This window comes from Clytia hemisphaerica, unplaced genomic scaffold (genome assembly GCF_902728285.1).
Source record: "Clytia hemisphaerica strain Z4C2 unplaced genomic scaffold, Clytia hemisphaerica genome assembly, whole genome shotgun sequence".
NCBI classification, from domain to species: domain Eukaryota; kingdom Metazoa; phylum Cnidaria; class Hydrozoa; order Leptothecata; family Clytiidae; genus Clytia; species Clytia hemisphaerica.
The window spans coordinates 804,617-821,814 of record NW_027103761.1 but is presented as its reverse complement, the minus strand read 5'-3'; the positions used below and the strand labels follow the sequence as shown (position 1 = coordinate 821,814).

General features: G+C 33.6%; 2 long non-coding RNA genes across 2 annotated transcripts; one reads left to right on the top strand and one right to left on the bottom strand.

Annotated features, from left to right (window-relative positions):
* The first annotated feature begins 8,229 nt into the window (after nucleotides 1–8,229).
* Nucleotides 8,230–9,369, top strand: LOC136805654 (uncharacterized). Its single transcript, XR_010846433.1, has 3 exons — nucleotides 8,230–8,277; nucleotides 8,695–8,760; nucleotides 9,335–9,369. It is a non-coding gene; the product is annotated as an uncharacterized lncRNA (long non-coding RNA).
* Nucleotides 9,370–14,536: 5,167 nt separating this feature from the next.
* Nucleotides 14,537–15,967, bottom strand: LOC136805653 (uncharacterized). The gene is made up of 4 exons (XR_010846432.1): nucleotides 15,753–15,967; nucleotides 15,448–15,528; nucleotides 15,018–15,080; nucleotides 14,537–14,587 (listed from the first exon to the last, which is right to left on the bottom strand). It is a non-coding gene; the product is annotated as an uncharacterized lncRNA (long non-coding RNA).
* Between the last annotated feature and the right edge of the window lie 1,231 nt (nucleotides 15,968–17,198).

The window sequence follows — 17,198 nt, the reverse complement described above, 5'->3', positions numbered from 1 at the left end:
GTAAGAGCTGACCGGCATATCTACATGAAATTCTAGATGAGGAGAATCACGGAAACAACTCATAACTTTTAGGGGATTATTTACGCTGCAGCTTTCAGAATTGATGCATATATTTCTACCAAGCAAGATAGCTGCAGCATTGATAAAGACCTCTGTGGTGTACACAGTATCACACAACTGCTGGGTTAAAAGCTGCTCCCAAGAAAACCCTTCAGCCCTGCGAATATCAATTGCCCCCTGTTCAAAGAAAGTTCTATATCCAACAATGTATGGAGACTCCTCTACAGTTAGACGACTTTGATCCCGCACAAAATTGACGACTGCCTGGCGTAAGATAAGATGGTTTGGATACTGTAACCTTAAGGCTGAAACATCACCAAAATCTGTACGATCGTTAAGTTGTTCTACAATGGCGTGATAAAAGCAATTACCATCCCCGGGGGTTTCACTCACACAAAAAACATTTAAGCCATGGTTACGAGCAGTTCTTAAAATCTGGGGAACACAACTATACCTGGGCCAGACTGTTCTTGGAAGTTTTCTAAAATTCCCAACAACAGTTCTTCTGGCACTCTCAATTAAGTTTCTAATATTATCAACATTAAGGCTGGGGATAAACATTTCAAAATTATATGTATATATCTTTGAGCCAAAAATAATAATACTTATCTAAATCTTGTGATGTTCAAATGGTTACACTTCTGCATACACTTTTCTTCTTGAAATACTTTTCAACATTCATACACTTTTCTTCTTGAAATACTTTTCAACATTCAAAAAATTGTGATTTGTCTGTGACGGTATACAAATAACAAACCGGAGGGTTGGATCTAACAATTTGGACCGGCGGGAAAAAATGAAACAATTTACAGCACAAAAACTCGCACTTGATTGGATAGTCAAACTCGATATAATTTTAAAAACACTTTTATTTTATAAAAAAAAAGAAAAGTCTACTTTGCTCGGGGTTTTTTCGTGAGCCAAATCGGTAGCATTTCTCGAACATATACAAATTTACGTCCCGCGTACGCAGATCTTGCCAAAGGATGCGGAACGCGCGTTTGAGCGCGCTGCGCGCGCTCAAACGCACGTTCCGCAAAAATATGTTAATAATTCCAAACTGAAGAAGATCAAAATGCGAAAACTTATATGAGGGTGGAAAGTGTGGGAAGTGGTTAAGAGATACCAAATAAAATATTTTCAAAAATTCAATTCAATACTTTTCAAGCCATTGATGTTGACGATCAGACCTGCGGCAGAGAAGGACAGTACCGAGTCGTCAAAAGGCGCAATCCAAAAAAGAACAAAATTATTAAGGGAGACGATTGCTTTGGCTTCTGGACGGTTATTTCTTCATCAAACAAGAGACATTTTAAAATCGGTTGGGGCAGATGATAGGATGAAAATCTTGGATAATGGTGGTATTTGGGCAGTTCATATTGATGCTGAACTATTAGTTGCAATGAAAGCTGACCTTGACCTTGTCCTGGCAACGCATGAAAGCACTTTCAAGGTAAAATCAATTCGTACAGTATGCCATATGCTTTTCTTAACAACACAACACGGAAACTTTATCAAATTAAAGGTGAAGTGGATACAATATTTTCCAGACCAGTTAAGTCAATCTAACATGAAATTATAATTTCTATTAGATGGATGTTAACATTCAACATTTCGATGGCTTCCAACCATAAGCAAAGAATGATCTCTAAAGAATGGTGTGGTGAAAACTTCTGCGTTAAAAAAGCTCCTTTCTTATTTGATGTAAAGGACAAGAAGGGCGTCCACGTAGTTGGTTCTGCTGCATGGGGCTTCATTCTTGATCTTCGAAGTGCTGTAGTCACCTTTGAGAACAATCTTGATACATAAGTCTTCCTACAAAAAAAGACATTTTTATGAAAGAAAAGTATATAAATTGTAAATATCTTGAAATTCTCTCATGTCTAAAATTCAAGAAGAGCTTTTGAAAATCAGGTGCAAAAAATTCTGTTTAGGGAAGGCAGATTGGTACGTCATCCACAAATGGATGATGAGATTCATATCAAGCTCAAAGCCTGTTATCAGGTCTGCAACACTGTGAATCCTAACAGCAAGGACAATACAGCTGTATTTTCCTTGTTTGAATCAAAGGATAAACGCCCAAACCTTCAAACAGGTCTTAGTATGTCTACCAGTCAGGTTAACCAATTGCAAGAAATGAAATGGAAGTGAGTCTTTAACAATATTTTTTATTGTTTAAGCAAATTTGATATTTCAGGATGTCAAAAATCACAGCTTTAAAATTGGATTCCCCAGGAGACCTTATGAATCAAATTCTTATCTTAATCATTACAGAAAGCCGGTCCAAAACAATAATCAAAATTTTGAGACTATAAATTTCTTTTACAGTGATCACCCCTTCAGAGTTTTTCCTTACTAGTGACTATGAGTTTTTGTGTGCAGATTATGGGTTCACAGGAGCAAGTGGGAAGTATTAACTGTAAAAGCCCAGTTTCAATTGTCCACCATGAAAATCTTTTTTGTTTCATCAGCAAAGTATAAGTATACATCTAACGTTTTTCTTTTTTCAGGAAAGTACCCATGCTTGTTGTGTGACATCAAACAATCGGATTTAAAAATTCCCAAAGATGAACGCTTTAACAAGAGAAGAATACTTGCCTCTTTGGATAAAAATTTGAAGAAATTTGTAGAGACCTTTAAGGGAGATCTTAAAAATGCAAAACTATATAAAAACGTGATAGGAAAGCGATGATATAACATCCCACTTGATCAGGTAACTAGCTAACCTTTTTGCTAGCCCATTGTATACTAGACCTTCCCTTGTCGATGTTTTCGAAGAAGTCAAACAGTCAAACCAGGCTCTCCCACTCGATACAATACAATTGATACATTTTTTAATCGAAAACAATGACCAATCGATGGATTAGATAATCAAGCCTATTCCAAAATCTTGAGTATCCATTGATCATCGATTGAATTAACAATCGATTGAACATGAAATCGTTTCACATCGATCATCTTTATAATTAGCCAATTATTTAATCGATTATCGAAACCAATCGCTATCCAATCCATCGATTTGTTACAATTGGTCTTCTATTGAATAGAGGTATATCGATTGTATATATCGTATCGATTGGGAGAGTCTGGGTCAAATTCATTGAAATTGAAATTCAATCAAAGTCAATTGAAGTCAGGTAGTCTATCAAATTGATTGTCAAAGGAATCAAAGTCGTCAATTAATAAGCTTCAAAAATGTATATAAATCTTTCGAATAGACCTTTTGCAGAACGCAATGTTATGCTGAATAATTAAAAACTCCAGCATCAAAACAAAAATTTATTACACTGTTTTACTAATTATGCATTAATTTGTTATTGTTTTAATGCTGGAGTTTTTAACTATTCAACATGACATCGTGAGCTGCAAAATGTATGTATGTATAGTATGTATAAATTTACAAATTACTAATTCCTAGTAATATTTGTACATGCGATTATTCCCTAGTACAGTACAACAAGTACACTGAGTACGAGTTGTTCCAAAGAGCGTGTAAATTTCATCTAAATAAAAAGGTCTATTGACTATGGTCGTCTTCAATTAATTTGATTGGCTTCGATTGATTATAATGATTAGGTAACGTAGGTTGGTCCATGACAACCCCCTTCTAATCACAATGTCATGTTCAAATAATTAAAAACTCCAGCATCACAACAAAACAAGAAAAAATTTAGTTCAATACCCAATTTTTGTCAGTGTGTTATTGATTTATTAACACTGGAGTTTTTATTTATTTAAAATGACATCATTAGGACGAGCTTTTAAGAAGGTAGGAATTACTGATTGAGACTTTATTTTTAAATGTGGGTAGGAGACTTAACATTTAACAAAAGAAATATTTAGCAAGAGTCTTCAAAAAATAAATATATCATTGGAAAAATTAGGGCAAAAAGAGCAGCTAAAAACTTAGCCTGGGAATCCAAGCTCAAAATCTTAGAAAAAACAAAAAATACCTCACCTCACCTAAGATTATAGAGCTTGCTTGGTGCAGGTAGATTTGTCTGACACAGAATGTTATAAACAGTCTGTGTGTGAACCCTTGTTGACAGACTTGAACTTTGGAAACCCAGGCAAACATACATAATCAACTTACTTATCTTTCACAAGCTCTAAAGACTTTCAAAACTACTAAAAACCACATCAAAACATCATGACATGTATTTAGACTTCCAGTGAACAGCCATTTTCTTTTTAAATGAATCCATCTTTTCCTTTTTTCTGCATAGTCAGCTTTTTCCATAAATTATGCCAACGCATTGAAATTATTAAAATGTGCGCGAAAGTACTGCTAAGTAATACGCCGAAATCTGGCCAATCAAGCCGAACCTGCATTGCAGGGAAAAATCTCCCTGCTGGCGAGTTACCTGCGCCAAGCGTTAAACAAGCAGCAAAAATATCATAAAACTAGACTGTGAACAGAGTTTAAGGCTTGGATTCCCAGGCTACTAAAAACTGTAATATTTTACTTTCAAAAATACTTCAGGACCTATTTCTAGACAAGAATTATTCATGTTTTTTATGGAAATTATCTCAACTAGTATCATCACTAAAATATTTGATAAGCCCGACAAAATGTTTGAATGATTTTTTATAGTTAAGCACTTCTTTAAATCACTGTTTTTGTCTAAAGATGTACATTCGTTCTTCATTTGTGTGATGGAAAGAACATGCCAAATAGCAGAAATGCTTCTGGCTGGAAGGCTTGCTTTTTCATCGTCCATCGTAATGATTTGATATAGATTCCATCGTCATCAGTGTACAGAAAACTTTTCACTTTGAAAGTAAAAAATACAGAAAGTTACAGGAAAGAATGGAATCCCCCTACTGTAAAGGAAGTGAGTGAAGTGAGTTAGTGAAAACAAACAATCTAAGGAATTCATTTTTTTCTCATTGTCATGAAAACTTCCAGGTTCATGGTCATTTTTGACAAAAAATGTCAATTTGACATTTATTAAAAACAACTCCAAATTCCTTGTATATCTGTTTTGCCTTGTACCATATTGGTAAAATTTGTAAGTGATTGTTTACCAATAACTTTTTACCAAAAATACCTCAATACTACTATACCAAAAATTACCTTTAATACTACTATCAATATTAGCAGATTTTATTCATGGAATATTTTTTAAAGAATAACGATTTCCTTTGGTATAGCCAAAATTAAGTAATACTTACTGTATTACACTAAGTACAGAAGTATATAAACAATCCTGCGTGAAGTAACAAAGAAAACTATTGTATTAAATCTCCGGATGGCCATTAATTTCTCGAACTTTTTGGAATGCAGACCCTCCATAGGCCAGACAAGTAGACGTGGGAAAAGACATTTACTGAGCCAAATTTTTTATTGTTGTTGTTTTAATGAGATCGATCGATTTAAAATCTTTTTCTGGTAAAGAATTCAAACAGTGGCATGAGATGAAAAGTTTTTTGGGTTCTTTTTAAAGGAAGCTACATAGGTATGAGTTTGTTAGGTGAGACCAATTTGATTTGTTGTTCTACGGGTAGATCGTTAGCAAAATATGAGTCGGTCGGTCGATAAAATAAAAATAAGATTTTCATTAATCAGGGAAGGTAATTAAGGCTTTAAGTAAATATTTTCAAATAATGGTCGAAAATTCAAATTTGTGGCATAGGAAATTCAATATTACATTTTTTCGTTTGCAGCAAATGCTGGGTCAGTCGCGCCCGTAGAACAACAAATTAAATTGGTCTCGCCTTAAGGATGTTAATAGAATTAGAGGGCTAACTTCCGGTTTTATTACTATATTTTCTATCGTTTTTAAATTCACTGAGTTTCTTTCATTTTTTTTTCCTTTCAGCCATGTGGAAACAAATAAAAGGCACTCTTCGCACTGAACTTGATGGAAATAGTAGCCGTAAGAGAAGAGTACTAGAAAAATTGAAGAAAGATCAGAAGGTGCTAATTACAAATTAGTTATTTTGTTCCTTTGCTATCATCTTTACTGTATACTCTGTAGCATACCAATTTCTGGTGACTATAAATTATTAATTTTAAATTTATAATTACACCAAATAACATTGCTTATAATGAAAATTATTTACTTGATAAATACTGCAGAATAGGCAAAGTATATCTTATTAAGTTTTTTCCTGAACGCTTAAAGCGGGCCACAATAACCCCAGTCTTCAAAGAAGGCGATCCAACGAGTGTTAAAAACTACAGACCTATTAGCATACTTCCTACAGTATCCAAAGTATTTGAAAAAATCATTGCCCAACAGTTAAATCCTTTTCTAGAAAACTGCTTCTCAGAGTTACTGTGTGGCTTCAGAAAAGGGCACAGTACACAGCATGCTATATTGCGATTATTACATCTCACTTGACGATTCAAATATTGTGGGTACTGTACTCATGGATTTATCTAAAGCTTATGATTGTCTACCCCTGATTTACTTATCGCAAAGCTAGCAGCATATGATGTAAACCATAATAGTCTATTATTTTTATATGATTATTTGACAAATCGCCAACATAGAGTTAAAATTGGAAATAGTTTAAGTAGTTTTTTATCTATTAGTATGGGTGTTCCTCAGGGATCCATTTTAGGCCCAATTCTTTTTAACATATTTTTAAACGATCTTTTACTCTCTACCCGCGAGGTTGAGCTTTGTAACTTTGCCGATGACAACACCCTCTTTGCAATCGCACAAACCCTTGCTGAAGTTATTTTGAAACTTAATATCGAGATTAAAGATATTTTACACTGGTTTAAGATCAATGGGCTTGTTGCTAACCCTGGCAAGTTTCAAGTTATGTTTCTCGGTAGATTCGAACCTATACATATTTTTACTATAGGTAACATCAAAGTCAAAGTCAAAAATCAGGTTAAACTATTAGGTATATTTATCGATGACAAACTACGATTTAGCTCTCATGTTGAATTGAAATGCCAAAATGCGGGAAACAAAATCAGCGCACTTAGACGCATCCGCCCCTTTCTTTCTCTGAAAACGGCGAAGGCTTTATGCCACGCCTATATTTTCTCAAACTTTAACTATTGTCCACTAATCTGGATGAATTTTGTAAAACACAACAATAAGCAAATTCAGAAAATTCAACGTAGAGCATTGGCTGTAGTTCATCAAGATCATGACTCTAGTTTATCTCAATTATTAACTATATCTAAAACAGCATCTTTTCACATCAAATTCATTCTTAAAATCCTTGAAGAAATCTATAAGACTTTGAAAATACAAAATCCCTTATTTCTAGCAAAACTTTTTACCATTAAAACTTCTGGCTTCAATCTAAGAAGAGGAGAACAGCTTATGCTACCTCTAGCAAAAACTGTCAAGTTCGGTTTGCAATCTTTGAGTTTTGTCGGCTCTTTAATCTGGGATCGTCTCCCGAAGGATGTGAAAAGCTCTGCAACATTTAATATTTTTAGGGGAAAGCTAAAAATGCTTCCAGATAATTTTTGTACTTGTCCATTATGTAAATTGTGGTAAATAGCTATTTTTATGAAAGTTGGAATTTATTAGTAAACGGTCACGGCTGTAACTATTTAGGACACTAGGTCCTATCGTTGTTACCAACTGAAAATAAATTGATAATAATGATAATTTAAGTTGTTTTTTTTGCCTAATAATTCAGAAGAAAATAGAATCTATGGTGGACGAATTGAGCGTTGAGGAAATTTTCAAACAAATTGGTGAACAGTTATCTTCTCGGTTTAAGGTAATTGAATTACTCTTATGAAAATCGACTCTTCAGCAATTTTGATACAAAAGACTTCTTTCAGACTTGAGAAACTTCATGATATGAAAAAAACACATCAAAATTCGATATAAAGTCTCCTCACTTTGTTTAAAACTCTCAAAAAAATTTGCTGAAAGAATAAGGAAGGTCTAGATGAAAAAGTAATCTTTTATTTTTAAGCCTTAATTGTCAATTGATTTTTGGGGAAGGTTCGGTTTACATTGAATCTGCAATTATATGATGGTCATTGGATTGTTTCTTTTCATTATTAAATCCATTTTTAATTCTTAGTCTAATTCTTAGTCTTAAAAATTGAAACATACACTCTCGATGGAGAGAATCTAGCCTTTCATTTCAAGCATACAAAGATAATAAACCTATATACATTATAATAATTGAGTAAAGTTTGCGTTTGGTATGAGTTTAATGGTGCACAAACCTTTTTAGGTAACTTTGCAACTCAAAATACCTGACATTCAAAATGGTACACAAGAGGTGACATTTTTTATTTATATTTTCAAGCCTTATTATTGGACTTAAAATAATCCAAGTAGGCGGGGAAAATTCCAAGCACCTTGCTTTACCACCCTTTCTTTTAGGTTGGGTTTCTAACGTGTAAGAGAAGAGATTTAGGCGTCTTAAAGTTTACACTGTATTTTCATTAGTTTGTGCAGTTTTTTCTGCTTTGAGACATGGTCACTTAATTTAGTTTAACAAATCGAATTTGAAATTGAGTTTCTACCACCGTATAACTCTGGTAAAAAATTTCGTGGCAATTTCTCTGTAATTTATTCAAACGGTCTTTAAAGACGATTAAAATGAAACGACTAAAGTGACCTAAGTTAAAATTCTGTTGATGTATTGAAATAAGATGTAAATTGCTCATTTATTCTGAATGAATTTTTTTTTCAGCCTTTGTCTGATGTAGAAGAAAATGGAAATGATTTATCAGACAATGTCGAAAATGAACAACGAGAGGTAAATCAGAGATATTGATATTTGTTGGAAGGCTGACGTGCGATTCTCTTTTTTTGTTGATTCTGCATTCCTTTTTTTCTCATTGTAACAGTTTTAATATAGCTTTCGTGTCGTTTAGGCTTTCTTTTCTTTATCAATTTAAACCGTATTCACAAGCTACTGTTCCGTCCTGTTCTAAAACTTAATAAAGCTTATTGGCAAATTACAGCTAGCATTAGAAAGACTTCATCTCGGTTCGGAACAGAACGGAAACGTTGTGGGTTAACATAGTCTTAAGAGAAGACATAACAATGTCTATTTTCCATTTCGAATAGACTTCACAAAAGCGATTACATCTTTGCTACACAGGCTAATGAATGATGGGGAATTAGGACTGATTGTCCTCTAATGAGAAAATTTCATTATGAAATGGCCTTTTGTCAGAAATAGGCTGATACACACCTTTTGAGAATAATAATTTGATCTTTAGTGCTGTGTGGTATGTAAGGAGATCATAGGATGATGTAGCTGGTTTTCGGGTTAAGAGCACAAAGTTTTGTTTGATTTTCCAATTTGAAAATGTTTTTTCTTTTAGAATGACCATCCTAAGAGTAAGCGCTTCAAGTGGAGCACTAAAGAAGTAACTGTTGAAGAACAGCAGAGAAAGAAAATTGATAGGTTGAAACAGGTGAAAAGTGAACAGGCACACACTATCTCAGTTCTACGCGCGAAAAATGCTTCCCTTTCAATGACAAGCGCGAGTTACACCCACCAAAACATGGTAGAGCAACTTGGGCAAACTCGTTCGGCATCGTTAGTGGATGCATCCCTTTTTTGTAGCGCCTTCCATTCCGGGGATTGCGTTTTGCAAAAAGAAGAGCCCATATTCCTCGATGAGAGTGAATTTAAGGGATTAAAAGTCACGTATTTACCTGCCGGCTTTTTTTACGATGTTAATGATTCTGTTGCTGTTAAATGCACTAAAACTGATATTTTAGATTTAGAAGGTCAGTGTAAATTTTTTCTTTATGATCATCCACGGTGAAATATATAATTATCTTTATTATCTTATCTGCTGAGCAAGGAGGTCAAGTTTTTTTAGATCTCCATAGTGAAGCAATAGGCAGATTTCCGGTCTAGAAAAGATGAAGACTAAAGTCTGAGATTAGGTCCGGTACCTAGAGTAAGCATCCCCTGCCACCCGTGAGTCACCCGTCATCTTCCTGAAAGAAAAGGGGTAGTGTTGGCCTGACACTACCCAGAAGTGATTAGAGAAATAAATGAAAGCAAGCAAAAAGAGAAAACGAAGTAAGTACAAAAAGTCGGCCTAGAACCCGGTGCGGAATCCCGCTCCCGCGGGAAAAAGAAGAATGATTTTAAAATAAAAGACACCAACCAAAGTATGCACATAACTAAAACAGATGACAGACGATCCCCAAAATCACGAAAATAAAGAAATAATTCTAAAACCAAATATACTTTGCGAGTTGCTAATTCACACTACCTACATTCAAGTGGAGCGCCACCAACCACTTAACTTTCTAAGTTCATTCAATTCATTGATTGCCAAGCACTTCACCAAAGAAAATAACCTTTACAAAGTTTTTAACAAAAACAACGTAAAAGTTAGCTATTCTTGCAGTTAAAATGTTTGCTCGATTATTACAGCACATAACAAATAATTGTCGCGGCAAGAAATCATGTTCGTTAGACAACAAGTGCAAAACAACCTCCGTGATCTACAAATGTGAAATCACAGTCCCAAACCACGAGAAAAAAAGTCTACATTGGTCTCACAAGACAAGAATTTAAGCAACGATATTACGGCCATAACCTATCAATTAATAACGCAAAATACAAAAATAAAACAACTTTTTCTACCTATGTCTGGGATTTAAAAGAGAATAATGTCACTCCAACTTTTAAATGTTAATTTATAAAGCGGGTAAAATCCTACTCAAAATGTCAAAACCTTGCTGCTTGTGTTTACAAGAAAATTGGAAATTCTAAGGTACGAAAACAAGTCTGAATTACTGAATAAACGCTCAGAAAATGCCGACACATGAATAAGTTCATGTTAAAAATTACAAGTCAAAAAGACTAACAGACCCTCTTGTTTCTTTCGTTTAAATTTTTTATTATAATTTTACGACATTTTACGACCCTACGTAAAAGTTTTTCCAACAAGTTAGATCATTTTGTATGTAGCTGACCCAGCCGGCACTAAGATGTTTTAGCAACGTATTAAATACGCGTTATCGAATGCGCGGATACGTTTAAAAGATGTCTCCGTTGGGTCTTAAATGTCCGCTTTCAAGACATCTTTGCGAAGATCTGCAGCAAATCCTCTTTAAGATGTCTTCAAGACGTATTCAATACTTTCTCACGATCCTTACGAAGATCTGTAGCAAATCCTCTTTAAGATGTCTTCAAGACGTATTCAATACTTTCTCACGATCCTTACGAAGATCTGTAGCAAATCCTCTTTAAGATGTTTTCAAGACGTATTCAATGCTTTTTAATGTCCATTTCAAATGCATCTCAGATAAGATACGTACAAGATTTTAGTTTTGGCTTTTCACGGAGATTTCGGAAAGAGATCATTAAATTCAATGTTCGGACTATCAGCGTAATCTCGCTCACTTTCTTTGACGTTTTGTACATACTAACATACTGATTGTCAATGGGAGAAGGAAAAAAAAACACATTAGAAACACAAGTTTATGTTATAGTATTAAACCATCCTTTGGTCAGAGATCTATTACGGAAATTTTTGAATAAATACCGTTTCAATAAAAAAATAATGAAAATTAAGAAAATTTATAGAATAGAATTTATATTAAAATTAATAAATAAATAGTAATTTACAGTGGAACATTAACACAATAATTGATAACTCAAACAGATATTTACAATTAAAAATACACTTATCTGTAAATCTGAAATCAACTTTTCATAATTCAAAGTAGCGAGTTTAAAAATTCCTAGGAAAATGAAAGTAATAACGTAAAGAAGCCAGAATCCCAAAAACCTATATGTGCGAAAATTTTTGCTAGTGCTACTTTGGCTAAGAATCCTTGAATTCAATGTTATATTGTGACTTAACAAAAATAAAAATTAATCCAGCCAGGACCATGTTTTATTATGGGAAGTAGTAAGCAAAACCCTATTCAAATCTACACATAAAATAAAATAAATAAATAAACTTTCTACTTCTTTCTGCCAAGTCCACCTTTCTGTCCAGGGGCGTTTCGTAATTTGTTGGCAACTTTCTTCCCAACATTATCTTCCGTTGTGCCATACTTTTTCACTAGAACATCTATTGAAAGAAATAAAATAATAGTAAAATCTTTAGAGAGAGAGATTTGTTGGCAAAACCGACAAAAACATTAACACAGGGAAAAATAAAACAAGAATAGATATCGGTCACCTTACTTTCTTAATCTGAGAAACCTATTGAGATCATTAAAATCTTCTTCGTAGGATAGATATTTGGTACACTAGATTGGGCTTGATTGATTGTAAGAAACAGCCTTCTTTTTTATTTGATTATTCATTAGAATCAACCAGTCACTAAATTTTAAAAAGTAGAAACAAATTACCACTAATTGCAGAATAAGCCTTGGATTTCTTGAAGGCAAACTTCCCGTTGTTTCCTTCCATGTTGCAGGTGCTTAAGAAAGCTCTTGTAAAAAATCTAAAGAAAAAAAGTTTTGAAAATGATCTATGTATTTTGAATTGTGATTTTTTAAAGAGAACGATATAACACAACACCCCTGCCTCAGTGACCCACTAGGATCTACCCCATTTGGGAAAAAACTTGGTCTTTGTTTAGTTAACTTTAATTTAAAGTTCGAAATGCACGATGGAAAAAAACAAAAAGGAAAAGTCTTTTTATTTAAAAAATGTTGCAATTAAATAGAGCATTGTTTTCCTTTGCCTCGTTGAAGAACCATGCATAATAAACATCGGACGTACAAAACCAGTAGTCAGAAAACTTTCAGAACTATGAACTGAAAATCACCATCTCAAGATTTGAAGCACTATCGTTTTCAGTATTGAAAGATCTTTGTTATTAGACATTTAAATATCTAGAAGACCGAAGGATCTCTTTTATCACTACTTACTTTTCCATCACTAGAATTGCAGCATCACCATATTCAACCCCGCCAATTCGTGCGATACGAGATTTCTATAAAAAGAGATCGAATTTAATTTCACCTTCAATTTGATAGAGATGCAGGTGCCGGTCGAAAAGTTAACCCGGAAGTGGATATTATCAAAAAGAAAGTTGAAAAAATCTTTCAAAATGAAGATATAGATAAGAAAAAAGAAAAATTTACTGAGATATTATCACCATTTTCAAAGAGGTAATTCTTCAATTTCAGAGCATAATCACTGTGAAAAAACGTTCAAAAGCATCTACTCAGTGCAAAGATATGACACAAAGTCTTCACATAATTTACTATGATGAAACAGGATGTTTGTTTGTTCGCTGTTTTTTGGTGTTAATCAGATACCCCCTTCTCACAGACCCGGTGGGATTTTATTAGCTAGTGGAGGTAAAAGTAACGGACCAAAACTCAATGGGGATCGATATTCCCATATCTTTTATGGCTGGGGATTTGAATTTCGTATTTTCTGACAGCTAAATTGAAATTAACTGAATTAATCATACTTACAAACTTTGCTAAGAAATCAGGATCATTTAGATTTTCTTCCAAGGTATCCATTTCTTGTTGGCTGTTTACTTCTGGAAGCTGGAATTGATCGTCTTCGATGGGAAGAGATGCCATCTTGTTGTCGATGTGTGCTCTTAATTTCACAATTTCTGTCATGATCTTGTTTTGCCGATCGTACAACATTTTGAATTGTTCTGAAGATAGAAAAGACAGAAGTTAGCTTTTTAAGCAATGCATTGACAAAATTCAAAGGCCTTAACTGATGAACTACAATCACTTTTTAAAAGAACCAGTAAATTTTGACTAAGGCTCAATTGTTCTTAAGTTTTGGGAATTTTAAGGCTTCATGTTATTCAGCTGTTCTTAATGTTCTTTTTGACAGTACTTTGCAACCTTCATTATTTCCAAAGCAAAACTTCTATCTTCAAAAAAACCTTGAAAATCTTCTAAACAAGCTTTTTGCTGAAAAAGAGTAAAATATTCTGGAAAACATCCCTTTCTGTATTAACAGTGCCAAAAAAAGGTTGCTTTTAAAAGTTCTCAGAAAATTCCGAGGCTGAGCTTGTTCTTAGTTTCTTTGCCAAATTTAAGGCTCGTGAATGTTCTTATAAAAGTCAACACATTTCATAAAAACTGTTTACAGAAAGAGCATTTTCAAGACTAAACCATCGGTCCCTGACAAACGTTTTTAATGCTTAATTTCCTGACAGAGATGTCTTAAAATTTAGTTTATAACTAAAATCAAAATTTCTGACTCCTATAATATCACATTAGCTTTACAAAGAAAACTGTATATCAGGACTTCGCTAGGAGTACACAAAACTAACATAAACTGACCCATAATCTTCGCCGCATCAATAAGTTCCAAGCTCTCCTCTTCTTCTTGTCTTCTAATAAATAAAACGAATACTATTGAAGGAATACCCTGAAGAACCAAATAATAAATTGATCTATTGGAATATATTTTGAGGGGTAATTTATCAAATTTGGTTAACTACATCAAAAGTTATGACCTTTAAGTGCTAAAACATTGCTTCTGTTAAAAAAGACAAAATGTGAATCATAAATTCCCTATGCTTTTGGAGTACCTCAATGACTATTTATTCAGAAATTACCTTGATGCGGATCTTTTGACGGCTTTAGGAGTTCCACCAAGATAGTTCGGTCTGAAAAGATTTAGTATAAGTATAAAGATTTGTATCCAAAAATACACACGGTATAATTTGTTTTTTCATCTTAAAAAGGGTGTACTCTGTCTTAAATATTAAACCATCACTTTTTTATTCCTGATATCTTATCGATATATGGAGGTTCGAAATCATCATAAACGTCAAAATGGGTATCAAATGGTATCAAAGGGTATCACTTTTTTATCATCACTAAATCACAACTGCAGTCCAAATTAAATGAGTTCAAAATTCAAAAGTATTAAGGGCTCCGACTATAGTGGGTAAAAAATGTAGGAAAAGTACTACTGTTTAGAACAATAGAAAAAGAAGATTAATGCACAACATCAGCCAAAGTACACTATTCTTATTAAAAAAGTGTGTATGGACAGAGCCCTGACATTACGACGAAATAGTTTAGTCAACTTACAAAACCGGTGAAGATTCGTTCAATGAGTTCGGAGATGAAAGTTGAATCGACTTTTGTTGATGCCTAAAACAAACGTAAATTTAACAAAATTATTTTATAAATCTACTAAAGCCTACGATATAGGCCAAAAAATTATATCTAAAATCTTTTTAGGGGATGTGTACAGCCTTGATACCAATATTTAATTACCAAGAACACCAATAATACAATTGTTAGAATTGTACTGAAATCTATATGCTTTTAAAATATTTTCATAATTTTATTTCTACTATTACTACCTTATTACACGAATATTACTAGGCAACTATTCAACGGCCTTGAAATTAACACGCAAAAAATTAACAGTTCGCGTTAATAAAATGACTAGTAATATTTGTGTAATAAGGTATTATGAATTAAATTTGGACTCGATTATTATAATATTATTCACCTCGCATCAGGATTCGATGAATTCAGCTTAGAAATTAAATTTGAAGCACCAGGTGTCTGTTTGGAATTTGAAGTACCATCCCTGTATGAAAAATAATGCAATATTGAAATATCCCTGGTCAAATTTATACTTAGAAGAATGAATTTTATATTAAAATAATATTTGAAGATTCGAAGTTTGGATTTTAATGTAAAAAAAGAAACAGACCAAATTCAAATTTCATTCAAGAAGGATTAAAATGAAGTGCTCTTCGATGATTATAACTCTCCAATTGTAACACTTAAACATATGATATTAATACATACGGTTTGATCGAGAGTCCATCTTTTGGCGATGCGTACTTTTGAGGAAACAAAGGAACGTTTCCACCAGTGCCATTGAGATAATCTCCACCCAAATCGGACTCTGCATCGGACTCCTCACTGGAAAAGCTCACGTCGTTCACTTTGCCAGCTTGCAACTCGTCTCCAACTTCACCTTCAGTTTCAGTTGAGCTGTCGATGGCGATACAGCTTTCATAACTCCCTTAAAACAAAAAAACTGGAAATTTAGGACGAGAAGTTAAAATGAATGAAAGATTCCATTATTGGGGGGGGTTTCAGGGGGTACCCAATTCCGTAATTCCGCCAATTTTTTCTCCAATTTCCGTCACACCGTCTTAAATTGAACCAAAATTCCGTCACCGAAAATTCCTTTGAAATTCAATATTTTTGTCGAAAATTCCGCAAATTTTGAAAATCTTTTACCAATTCCGAAATTCCGCTAATTTTTTTGCTAAATTCCGTTTTTCCGCACTAAAATTGTCTAATTTTCCGTCTCCGTCAGAGAATCCAATTTCCGTAATTCCGTCTAAATTTTCGCCAAATTCCGCCACTCCGTCCGAAAAAAGGGCCGATTCCGCTCCTCCGCCAACCATGAAACCCCCCCCATTATTGTAATTGATACCACGTTTCTTTTGGTGGAGCACGTTGTTTCATTAGCAGATGGAAATTTGTTTTTGGCCAATACAAAATTCCATTTAAAATCCACTTCGATAGGACTGTTCCCATCTTTTTTGAGCCATTTTCCACAAAAGCAACACAGCAGAATTCTTCAAGATGCGAATCCATAGCTGAAGAAAAAAAACGGAAATTAAGATACATTTTTAAAGTGAAAAAATGCTAAAATTTAAACTTGAGTTGTATGAAAAATGGGTCTAACTTGATGACAGGAACACAAATATTAATATTTCCGTTATTATTTAATAAAGTGAAAAAGAAGTATATAAGAGCAATTTTCAACAAATTAAATAAATTAATTTTTTGCAGTTAACGTTGAAAGAAAAATTATGCAAAAATGGATATAAGTACTTAAACTAATCAAAATATATTAATTTTCATTATCATAATCCTTACAAGATTCCCTCCCCCCATTCACAGGATAAAATCTAAAAAGTTCACTGAATTCATTGATTAATTCATGGTGAAAAACTGCAGTTTGCAATTTCATTGTAGCTTTTGACCGTGAATTCACCAAAACGTCCATGGTGAACTTTGTATTATTTTTTCCTGTGATTATTGAAAGTTTTCTTTAAAATTACAACAGTTGTAATTCGAGAAGGCGAACTTGAAGAGACAATCACAGGAAAAAGTATGGAAATCAAATGCTTGGTAAAACTGATTTCTGTGCATGTGATTCTGAAAAAAATCACAAGCGTGTGAAAATACAATTCACAAGCCATCTTTTCTCGACTTATTAAATGGGGTGTGACT